The sequence below is a fragment of the Macaca mulatta genome, chromosome 17 (assembly GCF_049350105.2).
Source record: "Macaca mulatta isolate MMU2019108-1 chromosome 17, T2T-MMU8v2.0, whole genome shotgun sequence".
NCBI lineage: Eukaryota > Metazoa > Chordata > Mammalia > Primates > Cercopithecidae > Macaca > Macaca mulatta.
The window spans coordinates 67,340,559-67,349,542 of record NC_133422.1 but is presented as its reverse complement, the minus strand read 5'-3'; the positions used below and the strand labels follow the sequence as shown (position 1 = coordinate 67,349,542).

Sequence of the window (8,984 nt, the reverse complement as noted above, 5' to 3'; positions counted from 1 at the left end):
TTTTTTCCTTGACTTTATCTTTGGCTTTATCTTTGTTTTCTCTATCTTTATTCTCTATATTCAACTACTCACCAGTTCTGCTTTGTTCTTCCTGCACTTTTTTTGTTTGTTTGTTTCTGAGACAGAGTCTTGCTCTGTTGCCCAGGCTGGAGTGCAGTGGCATGATCTTGGCTCACTGCAACCTCTGCCTCCTGGGTTCAGGTGATTCTCCTGCCTCATCCTCCTGAGTAGCTGGGACTACAGGTGTGTGCCACCACACCTGGGCTAATTTTTGTATTTTTAGTAGAGACTGGGTTTCACCATGTTGGCCAGGATGGTCTCGATCTCTTGACCTCGTGGTCTGCCCACCTCGGCCTCCCAAAGTGTTGGGATTACAGGTGTGAGCCACTGCACCTAGCCCACAGTTGTTAACTGTATCCTGAAAAGATGTAAACTGAAATTCTCATGAATGGTGGACATACTTTCCATTTAATGATTAGGTCCTTTGTGAAAAGATTGATTAAACTGTTTATATCTAAGTGAGAAATGCTATTGTGTTCTCTACTACAATGCCTTGCACATAAAAGGCATTAAATAAATATTTGTTGAATGATTTGAGTTCATTTTGAGTATTGAGTGTTAGCATACAAGTCTGTAGTAGTTTATTGTTTAATTTCATCCTAACATAGGTTTAGGAGGAAAAAACAGTGTGAATTTCAGAAAACACACAAAAATGCGTAGTTTTTGTAGGATGTGAAACATACAGATGTCTTAAAAATTTAAATTACAATTTTTGCTTTCTCTTCAAAAATTATATTTAAAAGTTTTAAACAATTTAAAATGTTTCTAGTAGTGCTTACATTTGATATCAAATATAAGTGACTTATAATTCCATGTTCTCTGAATTCTTGATTTGTTTCCTGTGTCAGAGATTTGAGACTATTAAGCGGCGATTAGGGAGGATATCCTTGAAGTCTCCTTCACACCAAGAATCTCCTTTTTTTTGGTTCACTTAACTTAATGTGGGAGTTGCTTGTGATATTTTCTACATTTCACCTTCCGAGGTTATAGGCCCCATTCATATGCCATATCTCCCTCTCAGATGAGTAAGTATGACTTTTATGAATTTTCTTCACTTGTAGAATTTAATTTACATGAATAATTAGGAAAGGACCAAGTGAAATTTCTCTCTCCCTAGGCAAACAATCTTGTTAATAAAATCAACTGCAAACTTTTCCTTTAATTTTTTTTTTGTATCTTTAAATTTATTGCTTGCTACAAAGAAGCAAAATAAAAAGAAATATAGGGCGCTACAGCATACTGCTATTTTGCATATTGATATCTGAATAATTACCTTAGGGCATATTGAGTTATAATATGAAATACTATTCCCTCAAGACATTATCTTAAAATATTTTACTTATTTAGCATACAGTTCAATATTTTAGAATTATGTAGAGAGTATAGTTGTTAACTGACATGGAATGTGCTGGCAGAAACAAAAAATTAGAGGGACCTAACAGGGAAAAGGAATTGTTCTTGGAATGTTACAGTATTTAAATACTGTTGCAATATAGCTGGTCAATTATAATAGCCAACATTGTAAAAGAGACGAAGGTTGTAATTCTGTATATGTGGTTAATATGTGCATATTTTTCCTTTAAAGTGTATTTCACATGGAGTTTGTTTGATATTCAGACCTGTAATCATGTATTTTACAGTTCCCTTTGCACACAGCCAGCAGTGGGGTATTCTTTTACAACACAAAGGCTGGAAATAGATACCAAAAGAATAGTGCCTGGAAATGAAGAACTGTAGTTTCTGGAAGAAAATGCTCATAATGTGACCCACAGTCAGCTTAGGAATTGAACACCACAAAACATGGAGTGGAAGGCAGGTTGGTCTGGTATTATGTACTCTGGTGCCTACATCTTAGTTGCTATGACGAGTCTAGCTGAGATATGTGTTCTCTAACAGCCTAGGTCAGAAGGAAAGCCCACCAATGACAGAAACACTGTGGCCACGCTGGACATAGTGAGGCTTTAGTATAGCTTTGAGTTTTGTGATTCCACTGACTGTGTGACTGTGACCAAGTTATTTAAACTCTTTAACTCCCCATTTCCTTACCTGTAAAACTAACTGTGTGAATTAAATGGAATCATGTGAGAAAAGTACATGTTTTGTTTCCTGATGTTGTTATTATTATTGTTGCTGTAATGAGGCTAGATCTTTATAGTCCTAGAAACAAATTTACTACTGGTATACTGTTAATTGAAACTGTTAAAACTTGAAATTGAGGCTGAGATGGTAAGATCCCTTGAGACTAGGAGTTCAAGGCCAGCTTGGGCAACAAGCAAGACCCTGTACCCATTGAAAACACAAGAAACATTAGCTGAGCATGGTACTGCATGCCTGTAGTCCCAGCTACTTGGGAGGATGAGGTAGGAGGATTGCTTGAGCCCAGGAATTTGACGCTACCATGAGCCATGATAGCATCAATGCACTCCAGCCTGGGCAACAGGTGCTGTCTCTAAAAAAGAAAAGACTAAAGAAAACAAATCAAACCCAAACAAAAAACCAGCATTGATTCCAGAAGAAAAGATAAAATAAAAACAAATCTTTATTTTATATGTGAAGTCATGAAGTGTGTTTTCTTTTCTTTTCTTTTTTTTTTTTCCATTTTTTTCAAGCAATTGTCTGAAATTTCTATAACCTTACTCTGGATGGAGCAGGACAAACCCTCAACTATTTCAATACTGTTCTGTCGAGCAGTGTAGGAATGCACAGGTCACCACAGACCCAAGCACGCTGGAGGTTTGCCAGTATTTGCTTTTAAAACTGTTTTTGATATGCCTTCTTTTAGAAAATTAAAGATTATGCATATTTGTTTATAAAACAGTTTTTGTCATGAGGCCATTTTGTAACCAAGAATGTATCTTACTCACCTTGTTTATCATAAAATTGGTCAGTTTCTATGTGTTAAAACACTGAACTAGCTATGTCTCACTTTCTGATATTTGAAGGGGAACAGGAGTATTACCCCAATTTTGCAGATGAAGAAACCTACCTACAGATTAAACAATGTGGTTGATATTTTATCCCAGGTTAATGGCAAAGCAAAACTGGGGTTGAGCTTCTTTCTCTCCTTGGTCTCATAGGCTTTATCACATTTCATGTTGCTGCTGTAAAAAAGAACCGTAGGCTGTTTGCAAGCGTGAGGAACTAAGTGATGGGTATTTAGCGTCTCTTGTGCTAACTGACCAAAAACTGAATTGACTTCTATTACGTTATCAAATTATTTTTACAAAATGGGTATATTGGACTTTCTCATCTATTAATGCTATTGCCAGTGCCTTCTCAATTGCAACAACAAGATGGCAAAAGGAAATGTAAGTTGTCATGTATTAAAAATCAATTGAAATGACATTTCAACCTTCAATTGCAGTAAATTCTTTGAGAGAAGGAAACGAAATCCTCATGATAGCGGTGATAGTGATGTCTGTTGCTGCTTTTCTAATTAATTAAATGTATGACTCTTAAGCCCTGCCAAGTGTATATTTTTATTTTGCTATCTGAATGTCCCCTTTCTTTGACCTTTCCTCTCTTTTCTATACCTCATTTCTTATGCACCTGCTCCACCTATGGCTTAGCTCCTTTTGTCACAGAGGAAATGTATTCTAAATTAATTTATACTTAGATTATTTAAACATTTTCTTATTAATTGAAGACCAAGTAATGCTAGACCCAAAGAAATAAATCCCTAATAGTGTGATTTTCAGGCACCATGCTACTCGAATGGGAAGAATATTTTGCTGCTGGCATGGTCTTTAGGAACACCTCAGATCATGCCCATTTTCTTTCTCTATAAGGCTGTCTCTGCTTTTATCTGTTTCCTGGGTAGATGTGTTTGACTGTGATTCTGGAGAGATGCTTATTTGGCACAGGTTCCCAATCTAATGAGGAATGAGAACTTGTGGTTAACTACTATTTTAGAAGAATGACTAAAGTGCAAAGTCGGCAGAGTAGGGACTAATGAAATAGGCCTGTGTGTAGATGGAGAAGGCTTGGCAGATACATGCAGTGGGTTAAAGGCCATGCTCTCAGAGAGTAATATGAAGGCAGGCATGAAAATGGGTGGCAAGTTTAGAAGCTGTCCAACGTCTGATGCGGTGGACATGTGTGGGGATAGATGGAAATGACCGATCGAAACCAGATTGTGGAGGATTTTAAACACCATGCCAAAGCATTTGGACTTGAGTCTGTAGACAATGAGGCTCTGCAAGATTCTTCAATCTGTGTCTCCATAGCCACTTGACCTCCTCACAGGAGCTCTGCACTACCCCACAATGGCAGGAAAAGTATATTTGGAATCAGAATGCTTATGTTCAAAACCTCTTAAAGATTGTATGATCTTGGGCAAGTAATTAAAACAGAACTGGTGACCTAGTCCTCTTGCTTGTCAGAAGTCTTTTGACAGTGTTGCATATTGGAGTTCAAGTTGATATGGTCCAATTAAAAAAGTTGTGACAATGCATGCTCGAGCCAGGGCTTGGAACTATCCATTTCATGAGGGTAGGTGATATGGTCGAGCTTTGTGTCCCCACCCAAATCTCATCTGGAATTGCAATCCTCATAATCTTCATGAGTCAAGGGAGAGACCAGGTGCAGGTAACTGAATCATGGGGGCAGCTTCCCCTATGCTGTTCTCGTGATAATGAGTGAGTTTTCATGAGATCAGATGGTTTAAAAAAGGGTTCTTTTCCCTTTGCTTGGCACTTCTCCCTCTTGCTGCCTTGTGAAGAAGGTGATTTGCTTCACCTTCATCTTTTGCTATGATTGTAAGTTTCCTGAGGCTTCCCTAGCCATGCTGCACTGTGAGTTAATTAAACCTCTTTCCTTTATAAATTACCCAGTCTTGGGCAGTTCTTTATAGCAGTATGAAAACAGACTAATACAGTGGGGCATGAGTGAAGCGTGGGAGCTGGAGAAAGGCTCTTTTGGTGGGCAGATCACATAATCTAGAAGATATGGCAATAGATAGCAACTCAAATCTCATCTCCTCTGTAAAACAATCCTAAAGTCAGCTATTGGCGGCCATCTCTGGGCTTCCAAAGCTTGTTCTATATGCCTTTATTATAGTAGTGTTGGATTGGAATTAATTATATGCTTTTTTTTTTTTCTTTTGAGATGGAGTCTTGCTCTGTCGCCCAGGCTGGAGTGCAGTGGCGCGATCTCGGCTCACTGCAAGCTCTGCCTCCCAGGTTCATGCCATTCTCCTGCCTTAGCCTCCTGAGTAGCTGGGACTACAGGCACCCACCACCATGCCTGGCTAATTTTTTTGTATTTTTAGTAGAGATGGGGTTTCACCATGTTAACCAGGATGGTCTCGATCTCCTGACCTTGTGATCCGCCTGCCTCAGCCTCCCAAAGTGCTGGGATTACAGGCATGAGCCACTGCGTCCCGCCTTTCAAACTAAGTAATAAAAAATCTCCAGAAACTCAGGTATCTTTTTTCTTGTTAGATTGATTCTTCTTTTTCTGCCAAGAAGCCTCTTGGCTTCTCTGTCCCAAGACATGACAACTCAAAATTTATAGGATTTGCTGTTCTAACCACTGACAGTGACTGACTGGCTGTCTCAGAATCTCAGTTCAGATTCTCTAAAGAAAGCACAGCTTGTGGGTCAATCAGGCTTCAGATGTCTATCCCAGTTCAGTCCACTTTGTCCAGGGGAACGGAGTCACACAATCTCTATCTGTCTGTACAGGACCACCCTGTGAATGTGGAACAGTTCTCAGGGCAGGGAAAACCAGTGCCTGGGCTGGACATATACTATAAAGGATTTCCACTACATTGATTTTGTGCTTCTTCAAGGCTAGGGACTGTGTTTCATTGATATTTTTGTCACTAGCACTTTGCGTACCATTTTGTACATATCTAATAAGCATTGATACATTTTCGTTGAATAAATGAATCACTCCTGGCTAAGATCAGAATTGCTCATAGCAATAATTAATATCTTCAGAGATTTTTATATAAAACACTTTCACAATCCATTCATTACATTCTCCCAATGATCTTGTGAGTGACTAGATTTATAATTCATTTTTGAGAGGGAGGAACTGAGTCATGAACTAAGTGACAATGTGAAACACACCAGAGTTGAGCCATATTGAGGTCTGGAGAACCAGTTGGAAGAATGCTGGAAAAGTATAGTTTGGACGTGAGGGTCTGGTTCAGGACAGCACCAGTGTGAATGGAAAACTGAGGAAAGATTCTAGAGATATTACTCTAATGTCTCTAAAGTTAATGTCTCTGAAGAAAACAAAACTAAACAAAATTAAGCAAAAATACCTTACTGAAAGATAGTTGCAGACATTTAGCTAACTGCCTCTATTGTAAACTTTTCTTTTTTATTAATGCATAATCCAAATACAACCAATTTGTCATGAACAGAAACTGAATCTATGCATGTTAAGTTCAGAAGAATAGGAGACATTCCTAAAGTTAAAACTCTTAGGAATTCATGACCACTTTGTTGTCAAGAGAGGGATTAGTATACGTCGTCAACCAAAGCAACATCTATGTACATTTGAAAAATAGTGCCTATATATGAAGACATACTATTTGTTTAGTTAAAGAACAATACCATGGGTGGGCATATGGAATTTCTACTCTCTTATGAGACCTAGTAGTCTCCCAGGGTCTCACAGCCCTGAGATTGAGAATTAGTGAGGTAAGTATTAAGGATCTCACATACCAAAAATGAACATTGGATTGATCAAGGAAAAACAGCCAAACAACTAATTTTAAAATGAGAGACAAATGGCAGTTGACTAGTAGTGGGAATGAGTAAGGATCCAACTGTGGGTCAAAATAAGAATACTAAATTTTTGGCTCAAATTCTTGAGCAATGTTATGGTTATCAATAATCCTGCAAAAGTCACTAATTTGGAATCCTTTCCTGAGTTTTCCAATTAGCCAGAATTTTAACTGTCCTAGTTATGTAGATTTACTAAGATTAGGGAAATTCTCATGGCTCTAATCCCAGTTTGAAATTCTTAATGTGTTGGGCCAGGCATGGTGGCTCATGCCACTGTGCACTCTGGGAGGAATCCCAGCACTCTGGGAGACTGAGGTGGGTGGATCACTTGAGGTCAGGAGTTCAGGACCAGCCTGGCCAACATGATGAAACCCCGTCTCTACTAAAAATACAAAAACTAGCCGGTCGTGGTGTTGGGCACCTGTAATCCCAGCTACTTGGGAGGCTGAGGCAGGAGAATTGCTTGAACCCAGGAGGCAGAGGCTGCAGTGAGCCAAGATTGTACCATTTCACTCTAGCCTGGGTGACAGAGTGAGACCCTGTCTCAAAAAAAAAAAAAAAAAAAAAAAAAAAGAAAAAGAAATTCTAACTGTGTCCACACACATGGTTGTGTCTTTAGAAACAACAATACTAATGTGTATTGGGTGCTTCATATTTGCCAGGCCCTGGACTAATCACTTACACATCTTATCTCCTTTAATCTTCACAACAGGACTTTGAGGTTGATGCTTTTACTATTCCCATGATACAGACCAGGAAGCCGAGGGGCAAAGAGGTTAAGTGACTTAACCTGGCTGTTAACTACCATAACTAGATTTCAAACCTGTTTATTTGACACTAGAAGCCAAATGTTAAAATGCTATATCATATTGGGAGGAGTCTGTCCCCTACCTCCAAATCTGTACTCGTGACTGCTGTCATGCTATGTTTTATGTAACTCTACTTATGAAGTCTTGTTAGTTCCAATGTGATTGAAGTTGAATGAACTAGAGAAGATTCTGTATATTTCAATGCTTTCTATCCCGTGAGTATAGGAAACATGATCAAGTCTAAGATTATGAAAATGTTGAATTCTATAACAACAAGGATAAATATTGTAATAAAATAAAAAATATTCTGATTTTCATTTAACAGTAGTTTGATGACCTGCCTCTCCTATTCATCTGAATGCAACATGCATAGATTTAGTTTCTGTTTTCGACAAATTGGTTATATTTGGATTATGCATTCATAAAAAAGAAACGTTTACAATAGAGGCAGTTAGCTAAATGCCTGCAACTATCTTTCAGTAAGATGTTTTTGTTTGATTTTGTTTAGTTTTGTTTTCTTCAGAGGTGATGGGAGCAATAGAACTTTCTGGATTATTTACTGGAGTAAATTTTAAAAAAACATGGCCATATATGCATAGTTTTCTATTTGAATAATAATTTACAGTCAAGTTTTAAAGTCCTAAAAATAGGCAAAACATTGTGTTAAGAAATGATAAATAATACTGGTATTATTTATCAGGTGACTACTGATTATCTTTTGATGAAGAGGAAAATAAAAGATTAAAGAGCTATTTCACAATGACAATAGACAGTTTTCTGAAATTTAGTCTTTAAAATCTTCTGTGGAGTTAAGATAGTAAAGGTTAAAATTAAATACAAATATTTGAAAGATATTTTGGCCACTTTCCCCAGGAAATAAGGTAATAAAAATAAAGTAGAAGACATAGAAACAATGATAACATAATAATTTATTTGTCCTGATCACTTGTTTGCTTTTAGTAATTTTTAAAAGATTGATGAGTCTGTATCTTTGTACTTCAGCGACAAACAGATTCATGACAATCATTAGTTTCCTGTGGTGTTGTTATATCAGGTATATTTTCATCAGGGCTGCTGGTGAAATTATCAACCGTAATATTAAGATTGGAATAAACAAGAGAGTCTTTCCTTACACAATCAATTCAAGTTTTTATTTCATTAAAGTGTAAGATGGTAATGTCACTAAATTGCTATCTAGGCTATTACCAGTCTGTGTTAATAGTCTTAATTTATCAACATTTATTTTAACCTTTGCTATAAAGACCTGAAAACAAAGCTGATATTTATTAATTTTTAAGGTAAAAAAAACCCTAAAATTTTGTGCCTGAGTTCTTTTATCACAGTTTGTTCTTAGCAGAAGGTTGTTTTTGAAATC

At 37.3% G+C, this 8,984-nt stretch overlaps 1 non-coding gene across 1 annotated transcript; it reads right to left on the bottom strand.

Moving 5' to 3' along the window:
- Window positions 1-2,670: 2,670 nt before the first annotated feature.
- On the bottom strand, window positions 2,671-2,801 carry LOC114673620 (small nucleolar RNA SNORA9). Its single transcript, XR_003724394.1, has one exon. It is a non-coding gene; the product is annotated as a small nucleolar RNA SNORA9 (small nucleolar RNA).
- Between the last annotated feature and the right edge of the window lie 6,183 nt (window positions 2,802-8,984).